Raw genomic sequence first — 19804 nt, 5'->3', positions numbered from 1 at the left:
GAAAGTTTATATCATAAGGAGCCAGACTAAGGGATACCATCTGTCTCTGTCAGAAATTCCCTGGGTATTGAGGGTCTTGGTACCCTACCTCTCCCTTGTCTTCTACCCCAACCTCTAGTCCTGGGCACATGGAGTAGAAAATGAGTCTCCAAAAAGGAATAAAGTAGCTGAAATAGGACATCATGGGATCATGGCTCTTCATCTCCATGGGAAATAGCTCTAAAGGAAATTCTCCAGGAAGTAACTGCTAACCTCAGAACAACAAGAGGGATGGGTTGTATTACTCAACAGTCCATCCAGCTTCAGTGGCCTAATTCTAGGGATCCATCTCTGAAGCCAGCCCCAAGCTTTGTATCCAAAGTTTCAGATTTAGGAGATGAAGATGATCCAATGACATCCACTTAGAGTAATTTTTTCACCTTCAGTTCACCAGTAGCTATGCGATGGGAGAAACCTCACAGAACATGAATACCTCTAAAAGACTGTTCCCCATTGATGTCGCTTTCTCCCACATTGACTTTTGACATAAAGAATATTCAACTATGGCCGGGCACGGTGGCTCACACGTGTAACCCCAGCACTTTGGGAGGCCGAGGCAGGTGGATCACTTGAGGTCAGGAGTTTGAGACCAGCTTGGCCAACATGGCGAAACCCCATCTCTACTAAAAATATAAAAATTAGCCGGGTGTGGTGGCACACACCTGTAATCCCAGCTACTCAGGAGGCTGAGACAAGAGAATTGCTTGAACCTGAGAAGTAGAGGTTGCAATAAGCCGAGATGGTGCCACTCCACTCCAGACTGGGTGATAGAGCAAGACTCCATCTCAGCTGAAAGAACTCTTACACCTGGGGACTTATGTCCCAGCTGCCTCCCCCATCTCAAGCTCCAGTCCTCCCTCCCAGCTACCCACAAGCCTAGTTGCTCCCTTTCATAACTCTCCAATTCTAACTCCCTCCAAGTCCTTCCCAGCATCCTGACCTTCTCCCAGCTTCCTTCCACTACCCAGATCCTTGCCTAGAGAGTAGGACTTCAGGAAGGGTCTGTGGTCACTGCTGTATTCTCTGGTTCCACTTCTCAAGTAACCCATAAGGAAGCTCCTAGGCAGCCTGGCAGCAGACCTGGTGAGGGGAGAAGCCTCTACTCTGATGGAGATGGGACCTTCTATGGAGAGACCCTGAGCCTCCCTCCTTACCCTCTGGTGTTTCCAAGATGTGAATGAGACATGGAGCCTCCATTTCCCAGAGCTGTATGAGCCAGGCCAGCAAAACCTCTATTTCAACAAGAAGGAATTTGTGAAGTGTTTAATGCATGGGATCTACAGTTCCTTCGTGTTGTTCTTTGTCCCCATGGGGACTCTTTACAATGCAGAACGAAATGATAGGAAGGACATCTCCGACTACCAGTCCTTCTCCCTGGTGGTGCAGACCTCCTTGATCTGGGTGGTCACAATGCAGGTGTGGCCAGTGGCAGTGGGGGTAAGAGGATTGGGTGGGGGCCTCTCTGAAAGAGTGGGAGGAATAGAGGGAGGGAGTGTGGGAAGGGAGCAACCTTCATTACATAACTGGAGCAGGGAGGTAGCTGACAGGTCCCAGGTTACAGGTCCCATAAGAGGGTACTTTTCAGATCGCCCTGAGGACAACCTACTGGACAACGATAAACCATGTCATCATCTGGGGTACCCTGGGTTTCTACTTTTGGGTGTCATTCCTCCTGTACAGCAATGGCTGGTGCCTAGTATTCCCTGACGTCTTCCAATTCCTAGGTAAGGCCCTGCCCAGTGGGCGGAGGGTGGGGAACCAGGTATATTTATTTAATAAATGTTTACCGAGAAGCCATTACTATGTGCTAGGCTAGAGATATAAATAAGACACGGTCTCTGCCCTAAAAGGGCTCAAAATGTAGCTAGGGAAATAAGTTACCTTATTTGAGTTTCCAAGGTATTTTCAAATGTCTTATGAGATTTGCTATTTATCAGCATCCTAAGAGGTAGGCAGTGCAACAATTTTTAGAGCCATTTTAGACGCTGGAGGGTTTTTTTTGAATTAAAGGACTCAAATCTAGGTTTCCTGGTTCCAGTTCAAAGTCCTTTATGCTGTGGCATATTGCCTTATTGTCTCCCATAATTTTTCCCTCTCTCTCATCTCCACTTTGCTGAAGACAAAATATAGAGAGTAGATATGTAGATGTAGTTGGCTCCCATCTTTTTGTTTTTATTTTTAATTTTTTGAGACTCTGTTGCTCTATCTCTGTCGCCTCGGCTGGAGTGCAGTGGTGCAATCTTGGCTCACTGCAACCTCTGCCTCCTGGGTTTAAGCGATTCTCGTGCCTCAGCCTCCCCACTAGCTGGGACTACAGTTGTGCACCACCATGCACTGGTAATTTTTTTGTATTTTTGGTAGAGACGTGCTTTTGCCATGTTGGCCAGGGTGGCCTCAAACTCCCAGCCTCAAGCAATCTGCCTGCCTGGGGATCCCAAAGTGCTGGGATTACAAGCATGAGCCACCGCACGTGGCTGTCTCTCACCTTTTGTCAGGCCACTAACTCATTTTTCTCCTTCAAATCTTTTTTTTTTATTTTTTTATTTTATTTTATTTTTTTACCTTTTTTATTTTTATTTTTTGTTTTTTTCTCCTCCAAAGCTTTCTTTCCCATTTTTGGATGCAAGCCAGTGCTCCAGGATTCCCTCACAACTTACTCCTGCTCTCCTATCCTGCCCTACGCAGCCCTGCCTTTAGAGGGAGAGAGGGGCACATGGATTCACAGTGACTTTAGCTGCGCAAAGGAACCAACTGCAACTCTTTTGTATTTATATTATTTCTCAGGAGCCTAAACTAACTCCAAGTGAATAACTTCCTTCTTTGGACTAGAGAGGTGTCTACGTTCTGGCTGGTAACTCCTACCCCTGGTCCCACCCCTGTCCTCCAGGCTCTGTTTCAGCCTTTCCCCTCCTGGCTCACTGTTTACAGGTGTGGTCAGGAATTCTCTGAACCAGCCACAAATGCTGCTGAGCATTATCCTCAGTGTGAGCCTCTGTATGTTGCCTGTGATTGGGTACCCATTTCTTAAACCACTATTCTGGCCTATCAGCATGGACAAGGTAAGTGGAACAGAAAATCTACCCAGATATAATCCATGACCTTCTTTTGCCTTTGCCTCTGTGGATGAAAACCCTATCCCCCATGCTCTGGCTATAGGTTTTTGACAGAATTCAAGAGTGCAGGAGACTTCCACGGCAGTCCCCAGTCCGGACCAAACTGAAACACTCAAGCACTCGACGTTCTGCCTATGCATTTTCCCATAAACGTGGCTTTGGGGCCCTCATCGCTTCTGGCAAGACAGTGAAGCCCAGGATGTCCAAGAGAAAGACCCTTTTTTCAAAAAGATAGAGGCCCTAGGGAAATTCCAAAGGAGGCAGTCAGTGCTCTTCCTCCCTCGTACTCATGCAACTTAGGAGGAATTAGAGTCCCTGGGAAACCAGCATAAACCTGCTCCTTCATTCTCACTAGGGACTAAGCCTCCTAATTGTCCAGAAGGCTATGCCCAGAAAGGCAAGGAGGGGTAAGGAAAGAGCCCCCAGATATCTGCCAGAGTTGCAGAATTTCAAGAAAAAGAAAAAAAAAAGCAACCTCAGGCCTGCTCCCACCATCTCTTGCAAGTTTTAATCCAGACAAGCATATGTAGAGGTAGAGGGTGACAAGGGACAGTATGGGGAAGGGAAAAGAAGATGGGACCTAAGAATTTTACTTTGGGCCCTATCTCCTATACTCAGAGCAAGCATAAACCTTCCCAGGGCCCTACACAAACATATTCCCATCGAGGCATCACATAACATAAAATCAACCATTTAAAAATGTATAATTTAGTGGCAATGACTTCCCATTTATAGGCGAGGGATGCATGAGTGCTACCCATAGACTGGATATGGGCCATGTCGTTAGGGTTTCTTGATCTTCTTAGATAAATTATCTGAAATTTTGAGGAGACTTCGGCAGAAAGAAGCAGGGGATATGCTGTCAAATGCCTGTGGATTTATAGTAAGAAAGAAGGAAGGGGCATGAGGAAAATTTTCTTTATCTCGATTTTGGAGGTGGTTACGTGGGTATGTATTTGTCAAAATTGATTGACCTGTATACTTAAAATTTATACATTTTATTTTACGTAAACTATATCTCAATAAAGTTGAGTTTTTTAATGTCTAGAAATTTTTAATGGAGTTGTAAGTGACCAACTACAGGAGCCAGATTCACCCACATTGAAGTAACTAGCTATAGAAGAGATATCTCCACCAATGGGGAGAGAATTTCTGAAGAACCTATAAAAGGACCTCTTGAAAAAGAGTCAACTTTAGATACCTGTCAGACCTTTTTTTTTTTTTTTTTTTTTTTTGAGATGGAGTCTCACTCTGTCGCCCAGGCTGGAGTGCAGTAGCGCTATTTCGGTTCACTGCAACCTCTGCCTCCCAGGTTCCAACAATTCTGCCTCAGCCTCCCGAGTAGCTGGGATTACAGGCACGCACCACCACACCCGGCTAATTTTTGTATCTTTAGTAGAGACGGGTTTTTGCCATGTTAGCCAGGCTGGTCTCAAACTCCTGGTCTCAAGTGATCTACCCGCCTCGGCCTCCCAAAGTGCTGGGATTACAGGCGTGAGCCACCATGCCTAACTTATCTGCCAAGCCTTAAAATTAGTTTGTGATGGTATTAGTCAAGTAAAGACTTTCTTCATCTTTTCCCTCTCCTGTCCTGCTCAAGCCCTGGAGAAAAAAGAATTAGCAAGCTGAAGGAGGAGGAGGGGTAAGTAGAAAAACAGACATCTACAAAGCCCACTGAACTTGGCCACATGCAGCGGCCCAGCTGAAAGATAAGGAAAAGCATTAATTGTAAAAGTTGAAGTTTTTAAAAATTATTTCATTAAATCACTTTAACTACTAAAGTGAAACTTAAAGTGACAAGTACTGGTTGCTATTAAAAAGGACCATTCACTAAGTACATTTTGCATCAGCACTTGTTCCTTTATGTTGTACTTTTATGTTACAGAGACGACTTCTTTCTGTAAATCTCATGAACCCACCTCTGTTGGCATCCAACTTTTCTTCTGTAACTTCCTCCCCAGCCTTCATAGAATTGAAGAGAGTTAGGGCCTTGCTCTGGATTAGGTTTTGGCTTAAGGGAATACTGTGGCTGGTTTCAGCTTCTATACAGACCACTCAAACTTTCTCTGTATCTGCAATAAGGCTGTTTTGCTTTCTTATTTGTGTGTTCACTGGAATAGTTATTTAATTTCCTTCAATAACTTTTCCTTTGCATTCACAACTTGGCTAACTGGTGTTAGAGGCCTAGCTTTCAGTCTGTCTTGGCTTTCGACATGCCTTCCTCAATAATCTTAATCGTTTCTAGCTTTTTATTTCAAGTGACAGACATGTGACTCTTCCTTTCACTTGAACACTTAGAGGCCATTTAGGGTTATTACTTGGTCTGATTTCAATATTGTTGTGTCTCAGGGAATAGGGAGGCCTGAGGAGAGGTAAAGATGGGAATGACAGCTTGGTGGAGCAGTCAGAACAGGCATTTATTAAGTTTGGCATCTTCTATGGGCACAGTTCATGGTGCCCCAAAGAAATGAACAAGGAACACTGTCCTAACCCCAACATATCCCTGTGATTCCAGCTCCAAATCATCTACCAAATCTTCTAAGATTCATGCAAAGCATTTTGGAAAAGACACATCATTTGGAGGATCCTGGGAGTCATTCAAGACTATTTGCTATACCTTACCCCACCCACCCCCATGACACATTCAATTAATCACTAAATTCTACAGATTTCTATACCCTAAATCATCCTTGAATCTATCTCCTCTTATCTAAGCCTTCAGCCACTGCCCTAATTCAGACTCTCTCAGTTCTCATCATAATTATCAATCTCCTAACTGGTTGATTGATTACCTTCCTGTAATTCAATATCCACACTCCTACTGAAGTGAGATTTCTAAAGCTCAGATCTGTTCACATCACTCCCCTGCATGAAATAATAGTGCCAACAGCCTTCAGAATAAAATCCAAACTCAGCTGGGCATGGTGGCTCATGCCTGTAATCTCAGCACTTTGGGAGGCTGAGGCGGGTAGATCACCTGAGGTCAGAAGTCCAAGACCAGCCTGGCCAACATGGTGAAACCCCATCTCTACTAAAAATACAAAATTAACTGGGCGTGGTGGCGGGCTCCTGTAATCCCAGCTACTCGGGAGGCTGAGGCAGGAGAATCACTTGAACCCGGGGGGCAGAGGTTGCAGTGAGCCGAGATCACACCACTGCATTCCACCTGGGGTGACAGAGCAAGACTGCATCTCAAGAAAATAAAATCCAAACTCCCAAACACACATACAAGGCCCTTATTAATCTTGCTGCTGCCTCCCTCCTACACTTTGCCCATGCTTAACTAATGCCCATACTACTTGAGTTTCCCTAAGGCATCATGCTTTTTTTGTTTTTGTTTTTTTTTGAGACAGAGTTTCACTCTTGTTGCCCAGGCTGGAGTGCAATGGCGTGATCTCGGCTCATTGCAACCTCCACCTCCCAGGTTCAAGCAGTTCTCCTGCCTCAGAGAGGCAAGTAGCTGGGATTACAGGCATGTGCCACCATGCCTGGCTAATTTTGTATTTTTAGTAGAGATGGGCTTTTCACCATGTTGGTCAGGCTGGTTTGGAACTCCTGACCTCAGGTGATCCACCCACCTTTGCCTCCCAAAGTTCTGGGATTACAGGCATGAGCCACCGTGCCCAGCCTCTTTGTTTGTTTGTTTTTGAGATGGAGTTATGCTCTTGTTGCCCAGGCTGGAGTGCAATGGTGCGATCTCAGCTCACTGAAACCTCCACCTCCCGGGTTCAAGCGATTCTCCTGCCTCAACCTCCTGAGTAGCTGGGATTACAGGCATCTGCCAGCATGCCCAACTAATTTTTGTATTTTTAGTAGAGACGGGATTTCACCATGTTGGCCAGGCTGATCTTGAACTCCTGACCTCAGGTGATCTGCCTGCCTTTGCCTCCCAAAGTGCTGGGATTACAGGTGTAAGACACCGCACCCAGCCAGCATCATGCTTTCTTATGTCTCTGTTTTCGTATATTCTTTGATTTGCAAGTGTCTGGAAAACTTAAGAAATACTTTGAAATGGGTGTCTTTTTAATGGAATATTGGGTGCTGTTAAGGATCTTTGGGAATTATTTGATTATGTTAGTGTTGAGAGCCTTTGATTTCCTTTGACTAGGTTCCTATTTTACAAGTAAGCTATTTTCTAACTCGTTGGAGTTAGAAGTTAACTTCAGAATACTGATAATAAATAATACAAAAGATTTTCTGCCCATAACAATGCAAATGATTCCTGTTCTAGGTGATGCAAATAAATTTTGTCCATTAGAGAAAAGACATTTCTAAGTCAAATCTTCATTTGAAGTGGTTTTAATAGCTTACTGGTTCCCTCATTAGTTAAATAAAATATTTGAAATATGTTCATTGTATATTTGTATAAGGCCCTGCCAGGCGCAGTGGCTCACGTCTGTAATCCCAGCACTTTAAGAGGTGGAGGTGGGCAGATTGCTTGAGCTCAGGAGTTCAAGACCAGCCTGGGCAACATGGCAAAACCCTGTCTCTAGAAAAATGCAAAAAATATCTTTAGTCCCAGCTACTCTGGAGGCTGAGGTGGGAGGATCACTGAAGCCCAGAAGTCGAGGCTGCAGTGAGCCATGATCACACCACTGCACTCCAGCCTGGGTAACAGAGAACCTGTCTCAAAAAATAAAAAATAAAAATACTTGCATAAGGCTCATTATTTTACCTTTTTGAAAGTTATTCTTTAACACAAACAACAGGAACTAACCCACACTCGCTGAAGCCAAAAATGAGATTCCTATGAATGGATAGAAGGATGCATTGTGATCCTGGGGAAGGAATCCTGCTGGGCCTCAGAAAGAAGTGGAACCAGCTGCTGGAAGGTCCCAAGAACCTAGGGAGTAGTCTCTTTGTGTCTAGACTTGCTTCTCTGTGTGCAACTGATTGATCTTCCTTCTCAGCAAACTGGTTTTCAATGCTGCTCAGACCAAATGGGCAAGTAGAAGATGGCTACTGCATAGCTCCCAAATTACCCTTAAGTCCAATTTAAGTCTGAGCAGAGATGTAGCTCTTTGTCTCCCAATTCCAGATTCTTAGAGAAGTAATTCTAATTGGCCTGGTTTGGCTTAAGTCCCCAACCCAGACTACTTAACTGGGGGATCACACTATGCAAACATGCAAGTCCTCATTGGTTCCCCACTGGCAATGCTAGCTAGCCCTGTCCACGTCACCCTTATTTAAGCCCTCAGAACTTTATTTCTAACATTCATATTTGATCTTGTCATTCCTGCCTCTGCAATAAAGCCCTTCAGTATCTCTCCCAACTCCTTAGTAGTCATAGGCGTTTCATCACCAAACCCTGACCAGCTGTCCTCAGCTGTCTCTGTTGCCTCCCACACTTCTCAATCACATTGGTCATTTTGCCCCTCAGTTCTTTTGCACATGCCAATTCTCCCTTTACCTCCCACTCATTCTTCAAAATTCAGCTCACACTTCTGTGAAGCCTGAAGACAAGCTACACATCGTGACATTTATCTGCTTCCTTGACCGTGACCCCAGTCTCTAACTCTTTCAGTGAGTATGGAACCTAGAATAGAGTCTTTTTTTTTTTTTTTTTTTTTTTTTTTTGAGACAGAGTCTTGCTCTGTTGCCCAGGCTGGAGTGCAATTGCGCAATCTCAGCTCACTGCAACCTCCGCCTCCCAGGTTCAAGTGATTCTCCTTCCTCAGCCTCCCGAGTAGCTGGGATTACAGGCATGCACCACCACACACGGCTAATTTTGGTATTTTGAGTAGAGACGGGATTTTACCATGCTAGTGGTCTCAAACTCCTGACCTCAGGTGATCCGCCCGCTTCAGCCTCCCAATGTGCTGGGATTACAGGCGTGAGCCACCGCGTCTAGCCTAACAGAGTCTTCTCAATGGGTGATACGGTTTTGTTAGTGATGGAAGAGATCTGAGTTACCCCAAGTTACCTGCAGCCTATCCTTATGGGTCTGTAGCAACTTTAGTCCTTGCTTCATCAGAAGAAAGAATTCGACTGTGGGGCATAAAGCAGAAAAAGAGACCAAGGCAAGTTCCAGAGTAGGAATGGAAGTTTATTTAAAAAGGCCTTAGAACAGGGAAGAAAGGAAGGTGCGCTTGGAAGAAACCCAAGCGGGAACGTGAAGGTTAAAGAGAGAAGGTCAAGTGCCTAACCAAGATCCTAGGACTTTTACAGGCTCGCCTCTTTCCCATGATTCTTCCCTTAGAGTGGGCTTCCCCAATGCGCAGTGCTTTCCTTCCCCTTTTCCAGTGGAGGGTGCCCCCCCCCAGGAGATCATACGTCACCATTTTTGTCTCTTAACACGCATGCCCAGAAAGTTCCTTCTCCCTGAGGCCTGCATTCAATTAGCATTTTGATGTTAACAGGTGTGGACCATCAGGAAATGGCCTCTCCCTGGCCCAGCCGAATTATCCTTTTTAAAGAAGCAATGAGATAATTATGGAACTGTCACCGTTAGAGGGTCTGACTGCAAGTTGTCCAGGTTCTTGGCGTTTTGAACAAAGAATTGGACAAAACGCCCAGCAAAGGAAAGAAAGAATGAAGGAACAAAAGAAGGAAAGCAGGGATGTATTGAAAACGAAAGCACACTCCACAATGTGGGAGCAGCCGAAGCAGCGGCTCAAAGGCCGGGAAACAGAATCTTCTTGGGTCCAAATATCCCCTAGAAGTTACCCGCCACTTCATGCTTACCTCATGTAAATGAAGTCGTAGCCCGCAATCAGTCTGATTGGTTGCAGAAAGCAGCCAAGCAGAGGCTGAAGTGAAGTTACAAAGGTCGCACACCTGTGCAAACATCTGATTGGTTGCAAGAAGCAACCAATCAGAGGCTAGGGTGAAGTTACAAAGTTACACTTCTATGCAAAGTTAGACTCGGCTGCAGTCAGTCTAATTGGTTGCAGATAGCCAATTTCCCATCTGCTGGGCAGAAAAGGTGGGGGGTTTTGTTACTTAGGTGTGGAAAGTTAGGGTTTTCCTTTCAATTTAGTTCCAGGAAGTTGGCGTGAACCAGTCTTAGGTTCCCTGCCTCCAGTCCCTATTCTCCTGCCTCAGAACCATCACCCGACATCCCTAGTGGGTAACAGGGGAGAACCCTCTCCTGCCCCGCTCATGCCTAACTACCTGTAACAGTTTGGCTGTGTCCCCACCCAAAATCTCATCTTGAACTGTAATTCCCATAATCCCCCTGTGTCAAGGGCGGGAACAGGTGGAGGTAATTGGATCACGGGGCTGGTTTACCCCCGTGCCCTTCTTGTGACAGTGAGTGAGTCCCACAAGATCTGATGATTTTATAAGCGTCTGGCATTTCCCTTGCCTGCACTCACTCTGTCCTGCCACCCTGCGAAAAGGATGGCTACTTCTTTGCCTTCTGCCATGATTATAAGCTTCCTGAGGCCTCCCCAACAACGCGGAACTGTGAGTCAAACCTCTTTCCTTCATAGTATTTCTTCATAGCAGTGTGAGAACGGGCTAATACAGTGGGTTTCCCATAACATTTGCAGGACTGCCTGCCCCATCCCCCTCTGGCTGTAAACAGCAGGAGTCACACACAGGCATCTTCCATGTCCCCCACACGTCCGGCCCTGAAGGGCAGGGGGCGCATGGGTTCTGCGTTTCACCAGGGCTTCCGAACCCTGGCTATGCACGGGAGGCCAACCCCACCTCACCCCACCCCACTCCACCCCAGTGATTCTGAGTCGGTCCAGCGTGAGGTCAGCCCTCCGTTTGCTGTTGTTTGGTTAGTTTCCACACTAGGTTCTACTGGGAAGCCAGCGTTGAGAACCGCCGCCTCAGGCGAAGCTGGGACCCACACCCACCGGCCCTGGAGGCCCGCGGACCCGCGCCCTAGGTTTCCCTGGGTTCCAGCACCCGGGAGCCGCGCGTCGCCAGGCACCACCCCGCGGGGGCGGGCGCGGGCCGCAGAAGGTGGGGCCACGGCGGAAGCCTCTCCGCTCCCCTAGCGGGAAAGCTCTGCGCGTGACTCGGCTGCGCCCATCGCTGTGGGAGCCGGGGAGGGGGCGAGCACCTTGGGCCGGGCGGACCGAACCAACGCGCCGCCCGGAGGGGCGGCCTGAGGGCAACCCAGATCGGACCATCGCGCCACGCCGACAGGGGCCGGCCTTTCCAACTCGCCCGGAGGGAGGGGCCGCCGGCGCCTCTAGCCTGCAACGCGACCCCTGGAGGGCGCGACACGCCGCCGCCGCCGCCGCCGGCGCGGAAGGACGAGGCTGAGGCGAGAAACGAGGTAGGAACGCCTCTCCGGAGGCGGGCAGGGTCCCACAGACCCACTGCCCCGCGTTCCAAGGACTCCCTTAGGGGAGGGCCTGTCTGCCCACCTATGTGCCTTCAGCGCCTCCCCTTCCCTTCAGCCCTTCCCCCTCGGCTGCACCCGCCCTCTGCGTCCGCCCCGACCCCCTGGGCAGACCTCGTCCCCAGCCCTTCTGACCCTTGGCCTTCTCCTGACCCTTCAGCTCTGCGTCCACCGGACCTTCAAACACCCAGCACCCACCGTCCCTTTGGGCGCCACCCTAGATGCATCCCCAACCGTCTCCTCAAACTGCCCCCTTGGGGACACCCTCCCCCAGAAAACGACTCGCGCCCAGTAGTCCCCTTGGTACCCCAAGTCCCTGTTATGGCTTTGGGGAAGCGTGGCCGCCCGGCATCCAGGCCCGCGACTGCAGCGGGGGCCTCCCTACTGCCAGTTCCCGGCCGGGTCCTCTGCTCCCTCCACCCTTTTAGTCCCTGCCTCCCTTTATTATCTGCCCGGTGCCGGCGTCGCTTCAGTCTCCGTCTCTCTGTCATCCAGTTTTACCTGGAGAAAACCTTTGGCTTGGCAGTACCCGTCCCCTACTACTGCACTCACTTGCCGCGAAGGGCACGATGATCCTGTTGCCCACAGTTGGCTGTGGCCCTCCAGGCCGGCCCTGCGGACACGGGGAACTGTCCTGGGGGCAAGGACGGTACAGTACTTATCTTTGTATCCCCAGTCCCCAGCAGGGTGCCTGGCACATGGTAGTGTTGCCGGTGGAGGGTCTTCACTACCAGTTGTCCTTGGCGTTTTGAACAAAGAATTGAGCAGCGGAGGAATGAAACGCAGGAACGAGTAGACCTGAGTCAAGCAAGGATTACCACTATGTTGAACAGTGTCCGTGATAAAGAACACAGGCCTTAAAAAAAAAAGAAAAAAAAAAGGCGGAATTTACAAAGGACAAAGGGCCTGAAACCTGTTTTTGTTTATTCCTAGGTGGGTGACCTGAGCAGATTTAGTTTCCTGGGGGTTTGGGTTCCACGGGGAAGCAGGTGGTATCGCTGAGGGATGAAACAATGGCTGGAAAGCTGTAGGAGTTGATAAGCTGGAAAGTAGTTACCTAATTAGTAGTGGCATTATTGTAACTGGGGCTCAAAGTATTAGCAAATAAAAGTAGTGACTGGATTTTCTTAGCCGGCTCCTTAGATACTAAGCAGTGGTGGATGGCTTAATAGAAGGAAGAGCAGATCCAAACAGTATACCTGGTATTCTGTTGCTTACGCCCCTCCTGCTGTATGGCCAGCCACTGTTTCTCTTCTGTTTTGAGCCGGGTTAGGATCCCTGTGATTTCTGTGCTGGTGTTTAAGATTCCTTTTTGAAGCCACAGTTGCCATAACTGGAGGCTGGATATGTTCTCATTCATCCATTGCTAGTTTTGATGTATCCTTTTCCACTGTCTGTCTCCCACCCTCTGACATGTCTTTATAAAGTCTTGGATCAGGCCAGGCACAGTGGCTCAGCCTGTAATTCCGGCACTTTGGGAGGCCCAGGTGGGCAGATCACTAGAGGTCAGAAGTTCAAGATCAGCCTGGCCAACATGGTGAAACCCCATCTCTACTAAAAATACAAAAATTACTGGGCATGGTGGTGTGCACATGTAGTCCCAGCAACTCGGGAGGCTGAGGCAGGAGAATCCCTTGAACCTGGGAGGCAGATGTTGCAGTGAGCTGAGATCATGCCACTGCACTCCAGCCTGGGTGACAGAGCAATGCTCTGTCTCAAAATAAAGCCTTGGATCATAGAAACCCAGTGTGGGGAGGGGCTCCTGAGCTGGATGGATTAAGCAATACAATTTTTTTTTTAACAGTATCTTTTTAATGGCCTTTTCTACTTTTTCCTGTCTAGGCTTCCTGTTAAGACCTCAGTTACCCCAGAACACCCTGGGTTATTTTTCTCCTCACCTCCAATACTTCAGTGTTGCTAGATAAAACGCAGAGTGCCCAGTTAAATTTGAATTTCAGATAAACAACAGGGAGTCCTGTATTTTTACTTGCTAAATCTGGCAAGTTCATGGGAAGGCTTATGTGTTCTATTTTTCTCTCTGGGCTTATCTGCAAATTTAGGATTATAACTCACCCTTTTCTTCCTGTTACTCATACACAATGACTATGCACCCTGCTAAAAGTCACTTGACTGAAGAGATAGCCTGCCCTTACCCTAACATGAAGTGAACTATCTAGAGATGGTCTTGATTGATTAGTGTTGAAGTTACCCAGGAAAAAAAAAAAAAGCCCATTCAGACATTGGCATTTAATATAATTTTTGTCAAATGAGTCCATCATACAAAACGAGAGCATCATTTTGAGTAGCCAGATGTCAACATTGCTCTGAGAGAGCTAGGTGATGGGGTAGAAGGGAATCCTAACAACAACAAAATAACTCAGCAGAACCTGTGCTGTACCATATTTACTCTTTATTGTGGTAAAATATATATAACATAGAATTTACCATTGTAATCATTCTCAAGTGGCATTAAATATATTCACATTATTGTACAACCATTACTGATATCAGTCTCCAGAGCTTTTTTTCATCTTCCCAGACTGAAACTCTGTACCAGTAAGATACTAACTCCCCATTTCTCCCTACTCAGCCCCAGGCAACCACCATTCTACTTTCTATCTTTGAATTTGACTACTGTGGGTACCTCATATAAGTGGAATCATGCACTATTTGTCTCTTTGTGACTGGTTTATTTCGGTTAGCGTAATGTTTTTTTTTTGTTTTTTGGGTTTTTTTTAACTTTTATTTTAGGTTTGGGGGTACATATGAGGGTTTGTTATATAGATAAACTCGTTTCACAGGGGTTTGTTGTACAGATTATTTCATCACCCAGGTATTAAACCTGGCACCCAATAGTTATCTTTTCTGCTCCTCTCCCTCCTTCCACCCTCAAGAAGACCCTGGTGTCTGTTGTTTGTTTCTTTGTGTTTATACATTCCCATCATTTAGCTCTAACTTATAAGTGAGAACATGCAGTATTTGGTTTTCTGTTTCTGTTTGCTAAGGATAATAGCCTCCAGCTCCATCTATGTTTCTGCAAAAGACACGATCTCATTCTTTTTTATGGCTGCATAGTATTCCATAGTGTATATATACCACATTTTCTTTATCTGGTCTGTCATTGATGGGTATTTAGGTTGATTCTGTGACTTTGCTATTGTAAATAGTGCGGCAGTTGGTTAGCATAATGTCTAAAGTTCATCCACATTATAGCCTATATCAGAACTTCCCTCCTTTTATTTTTATTTATTTATTTTTTGAGACAGAGTCTCCCTCCATCACCCAGGCTAGAGTGCAGTGGCACGATCTTGGCTCACTGCAACTTTTGCCTCCCAGTTCAGGTGATTCACATGCCTCAGCCTCCTGAGTAGCTGGAATTACAGGTGCACACCACCACGCCTGGCTAATTTTTGTATTGTTAGTAGAGAGGGGGTTTCACCATGTTGGCCAGGCTGGTCTCAAACTTCTGACCTCAAGTGATCCACCAGCCTCAGCCTCCCAAAGTGCTGGGATTACAGGTGTGAGCCACTGCACCTGGCCAGAATTTCACTCCTTTTAAAGGCTGAATAATATTCCATTGTATGTATACACTATATTCTGTTTATTCATCTTTTGATGGATACTTTGGTTGCATCTATCTTTTGGCTATTATGAAAAATACTGCTGTGAACATGAGTGTACAGATATGTTTGAGTCCCTCCTTTTAGTTCTTGTGGGTATATACCCAGAAGTGGTGTTGCTGGATTGTATGGTAATTTTATGTTTATGTTTATTTATTTTTTTGAGGAACCACTGTTTTCCACAGTGGCTATAGCATTTTACATTCTCATCAGCAATGCACAAGGGCTCCAATTTTTCCACATCCTTGGCAACGCTTGTTTTCTTTTTTTTAAAAATAACAACCATCCTAAGCCGGGCATGGTGGCTCACGCCTGTAATCCCAGCACTTTGGGAGGCCGAGGCGGACGGATCACCTGAGGTCAGGAGTTCAAGACCAGCCTGGCCAACATGGTAAAACTCCATCTCTACTGAAAATACAAAAATTAGCCAGGCATGGTGGCGCACACCTATAATCCCTGAGGCAGGAGGCTGAGGCAGGAGATTGGCTTGAACCGGGGAGGCTGAGGTTGCAGTGAGCTGAGCTCATGCCACTGCACTCCGGCTTGAGTGACAGAGCAAAACTCCATCTCAAAATAATAATAGTAATATAACCATCCTAAGCAGTGTGAAGTGATATCTCATGATTTTGATTCATATTTCTCTAATGAAAAGATATCGAGCATTTTTTCATGTATTTCATACCTATCGGCCATTTGTATATCTTTGGAGAAATGCCTATTCAAGTCCTTTGCCCATTTTTGGATTGGGTTGGTTGTTGTTGAGTTGTAAGAGTTTTTTAATACATTTTGGACATTAATCCATCTCAGATGTATGATTTGCAAATATTTTCTCCTATTCCATGGATTGCCTTTCACTCTGTTAACAGTGTCCTTTGATGCACAAAAGTTTTTAAATTTGAAATCTAATTTATCTAATTTTTCTTTTGTTACCTGTGCATTTAGTGTCTTACCCAAGAATCATTGCCAAATTAAGTGACATGAAGCTTTCCCTCTGTTTTCTTTTTTATATATATTATATATATTATACATATTATATAAATTTATATATAATATATAATAGATACAATTTATATATATTATATATAAAATATATATAATATATAATATATAATATATAATATATATTATAATATATATAACATAATATATAATATATAATATATATTATATATATTACATATAATATATATATTATATAAAATATATGTAATATATGTAATATATAATATATAATATTATATCTTATGTATAATATATTATATATTATATCTTATGTATAATATATATTATATCTTATGTATAATATATATTATATCTTATGTATAATATATATTATATCTTATGTATAATATATATTATATCTTATATAATTATATATTTTATATATATAGTTTTAGCTCTTATCTTTGGGTCTTTGATCCATTTTGAGTTAATTTTTGTATGTAATGTAAGATAAGGGTCTAACTTAATTCGTTTGCTTGTGGATATCCAGTTTTTCCAACACCATTCATTGAAAAGACTGACCTTTCCCCACTGAATGGTATTCACACCCTTGTCAAAACTCATCTGACCAGATATGTGAGGGTTTATTTCTGGGCTCTCTAGTCTCTTCCATTGGTCTTTATGTCTATCTTTATGCTGATAAAACACTGTTTTGATTACTGTAGCTTTGTAGTAAGTTTGGAAAATCAAGAATGTAAGTCCTCCAACTTTGTTTTTCTTTTTCAAGATTGTTTTGGTTGTTCAGGATCCCTTGAAATTCCATATGAATTTTAGGATGGATTTTACTATTTATGCAAAAAACATTGTTGGGATTTTGATAGGGACTGTATTGAATCTTTAGCTGACTTTGGGTAATACTGACACCTCTAATGATAGCAAGTTTTCCAATTCATGTTCACCAGATATTTTTTCATTTATTTATGTCTAATTTCTTCCAGCAATGTTTTGTATTTCTCAGTGTACAAGTCTTTCACTTCCGTGGTTAAATTCATTCCTAAGTATTTTATTCTTTTTGATGTTACTGTAAATGGAATTGTTTTAATTTCCATTTCAGATTGTTCATTGTTAGTGTTTAGGCATACAGCTGATTGGACAAAGTTGCTACAAAACAGATGAAGAAAATTACACCAAAGCAAAAGAAGCATCAGAGAGTGACGAGCGAGCTAGTAACCAGAGAAACTCTCGAGTCAGTGGTTGACTTAGCAATGGAGGAGGAGGGCTTAGATCTAGACAGAGTCCGAAGGAGAAGCATGCAACAAGTGGAGACCTACCTCGAGGCTGCAGAGGTTGAGGCATGAGAGAGCCAAACTTCAATCGAGCAGGTTCTCAGGAAGCTCTCGGAGAGGATCACAGAGAATCAACAGGAAACAGAAGTCTCTAGAGAAACTCGACTTAAAATTAAGTCAGGCAGTATCACAAATTGAGCCATAAATAACAGGCTCATCTCCACAGAAACAAAACTTGGTGCATTAAATCTTCTTTTGTTTCTACAAAGGCTCCCCAAGGGTTGGCTAACCTTAGAGATGCTATGTCTCTTGCACCTGCAGTCACTTATCCTGATCTATCAAGCTTGCACTTGGCCAGCCCATCTGCCCCTCCTGCTGAAAGGTGATGCGTGGGGATCCATGCTCAGACTATTGTAAACCAAGTTCTGTGATATGTCAATTCCTGGTGTTGTCCTATTTGAATATCCTAAATTTCCCACAAGAGTTGTTATGAATGTAACATGTAAAGTTACTACCACTGATGATTCCTCTGAAGAATTTCATGCAACCACCAGAAGGTGCAAGATCCTAGAGATCTACATATCTTAGGCATTTTCCAGGAGTACTCCTTCAACTGTCGCCCTGCACCTGATTAAGCTGGATGTACTATAGTAAAACAATATGTAACAGATCCATGCACTACATGGTGGTATTGTGGAAATGGCCCTGACATATGGCCACTCACTTGACAGCTGTACAAAAGACAGTTATGTTTTTGCCTAGAGGACGCTAAGGTTAAAATCATCTTTATTGCTCATCTTCCCCACTTATACCGAGCACATGTGGCATAGCTGAGATTAAACTATGAGTATGTATACTTGAATCTGGCAGCAAGTTATCATTTAACCCTCGCAAAACGAATAGTGACTACACAGTCAAGCATCTTAACGGGCAAGTACTTGAGCACCCAAACCATGTAAAATTTGACGATCTGCACCTCTCCTGTCCTTCCCCTTAGATAGTGAGTACGAGTTTCTAGATGACAGGTTCAGTGTAGACTGTTCAGATGCATCTGGCCAAGTTGTCGTGATGATTTCTCATTGAGGGAAGAGATGGCACAGCAGTACATTGTGGATATGTTGAATCCATTAATTGATAGTGCAGCCATCACTGAGAAGCACCATTCAGTCTTTTCTTGCAGATCTTTACTGTACAACCCCTTACTGATGTGACCCCATTTGTTGAGCATGTTGTGGATGAAAAGAACTTAATTGGGTTAGTAAACTGGAGAACTGTTTTGTTTTGGTGTTGCAAACCCATTTGGGTAGAATTTATTCCATGGGTCAACAACTCTCTATCCCCTGGCCATGTATAAGAACATCACAATTATGTATTACCAGCCATATACCTGAATACTATATGCTACTTCTCCTGAAGTCGGCAGCAGATTGTATATCCTAATAAACACATCTGTGGGAAGCTATCTTAGGACAACAAGATCTTCATTATACCCCAGGAAGATCTCCAGACCTAGGGTGATTAAAACATTAACTACAGACATTAAAGACATTGATATTATTAATGATATGCACGTTCATGTCCACTTAACTGACCCTCTTGCATTGGCAGTGGGCCCATTAGTAGATGTAGAGGCTATTAAACATGAGATCATTGGGCCTGCAGATTCAGTCTCTTCCTTTCACTCCTTTGGTGCAGGATTTATCACTTCTCTGTCCCTGTGGAACATTGTGAAAGATATGTATCTACATCTGTCACACTTAGACGGAACTTTGTTTCTCCTATCTTTTGTTGTAACTGCCATAGGAAAATTATACATGTACTACAGGACAGTAGAACAACTTTGCCTATATTCTCAGCTAATTAAATAAAAAAGCTGATTTTTATGTGTTGATTTTGTACCCTGCATCATTGCTGACACTAAAAAATGCTTAGGGTATTTGCAACTAATCATTAGTCTAATGTTTTTGTGGCATCTTTAGGGTGTTCTCCATAGAAGATCATGTAACCTTGGAACAGAGATAATTTTTTTTTTCCAATTTGGATGACTTTTATTTCTTTTTCTTACCTAATTGCTCAGGTAGGACTTCCAGGACTGTTAAATAGAAATGGCAAAAGAAGGCCAGGTTTGGTGGCTCATGCCTGTAATCTCAGCACTTTGGGAGGCTGAGGCAGGCAGATCACGTGAGATCAGGAGTTTGAGACCAGCCCAGCCAAAATGGTGAAACCCTGTCTCTACTAAAAATACAAAAATTAGCCAGGCATCTTGGCGCCTGCCTGTAATCCCAGCTACTTGGGTAGCTGAGGCAGGAGAATTGCTTGACCCCAGGAGGCAGAGGTTTCAGTGAGCCAAGATTATGCCACTGAGCTGAGATCATGCCACTGCACTCGAGCCTGGGAGACAGGGCAAGACTCCGTCTCAAAAAAAGAAAGAAAAAAAGGCCAGGCGCGGTGGCTCACGCCTGTGATCCCAGCTCTTTAGGAGGCCGAGGTGGGTGGATCACA

At 44.6% G+C, this 19804-nt stretch overlaps 1 protein-coding gene across 3 annotated transcripts in view; it reads left to right on the top strand.

Moving 5' to 3' along the window:
• Positions 1-10467: 10467 nt before the first annotated feature.
• RUSC2 (RUN and SH3 domain containing 2) overlaps positions 10468-19804 on the top strand; it is a 72544-nt gene continuing 63207 nt past the window's right edge. Inside the window, exon 1 of one of the 3 annotated variants that reach the window (XM_054500355.2) lies at positions 10468-10559. The gene's annotated coding sequence lies outside the window, so the exon portion shown is untranslated. Of the gene's footprint in view, positions 10560-10889; positions 11389-19804 lie in introns of those variants that run through there. The other 2 variants (XM_054500353.2, XM_054500357.2) reach the window with 2 other exon arrangements.

Source organism: Pongo pygmaeus, chromosome 13 (assembly GCF_028885625.2).
Source record: "Pongo pygmaeus isolate AG05252 chromosome 13, NHGRI_mPonPyg2-v2.0_pri, whole genome shotgun sequence".
Taxonomy (NCBI): domain Eukaryota; kingdom Metazoa; phylum Chordata; class Mammalia; order Primates; family Hominidae; genus Pongo; species Pongo pygmaeus.
The sequence above is the reverse complement of the archived record's forward strand: the minus strand, read 5'-3'. Positions and strand labels throughout refer to the sequence as shown.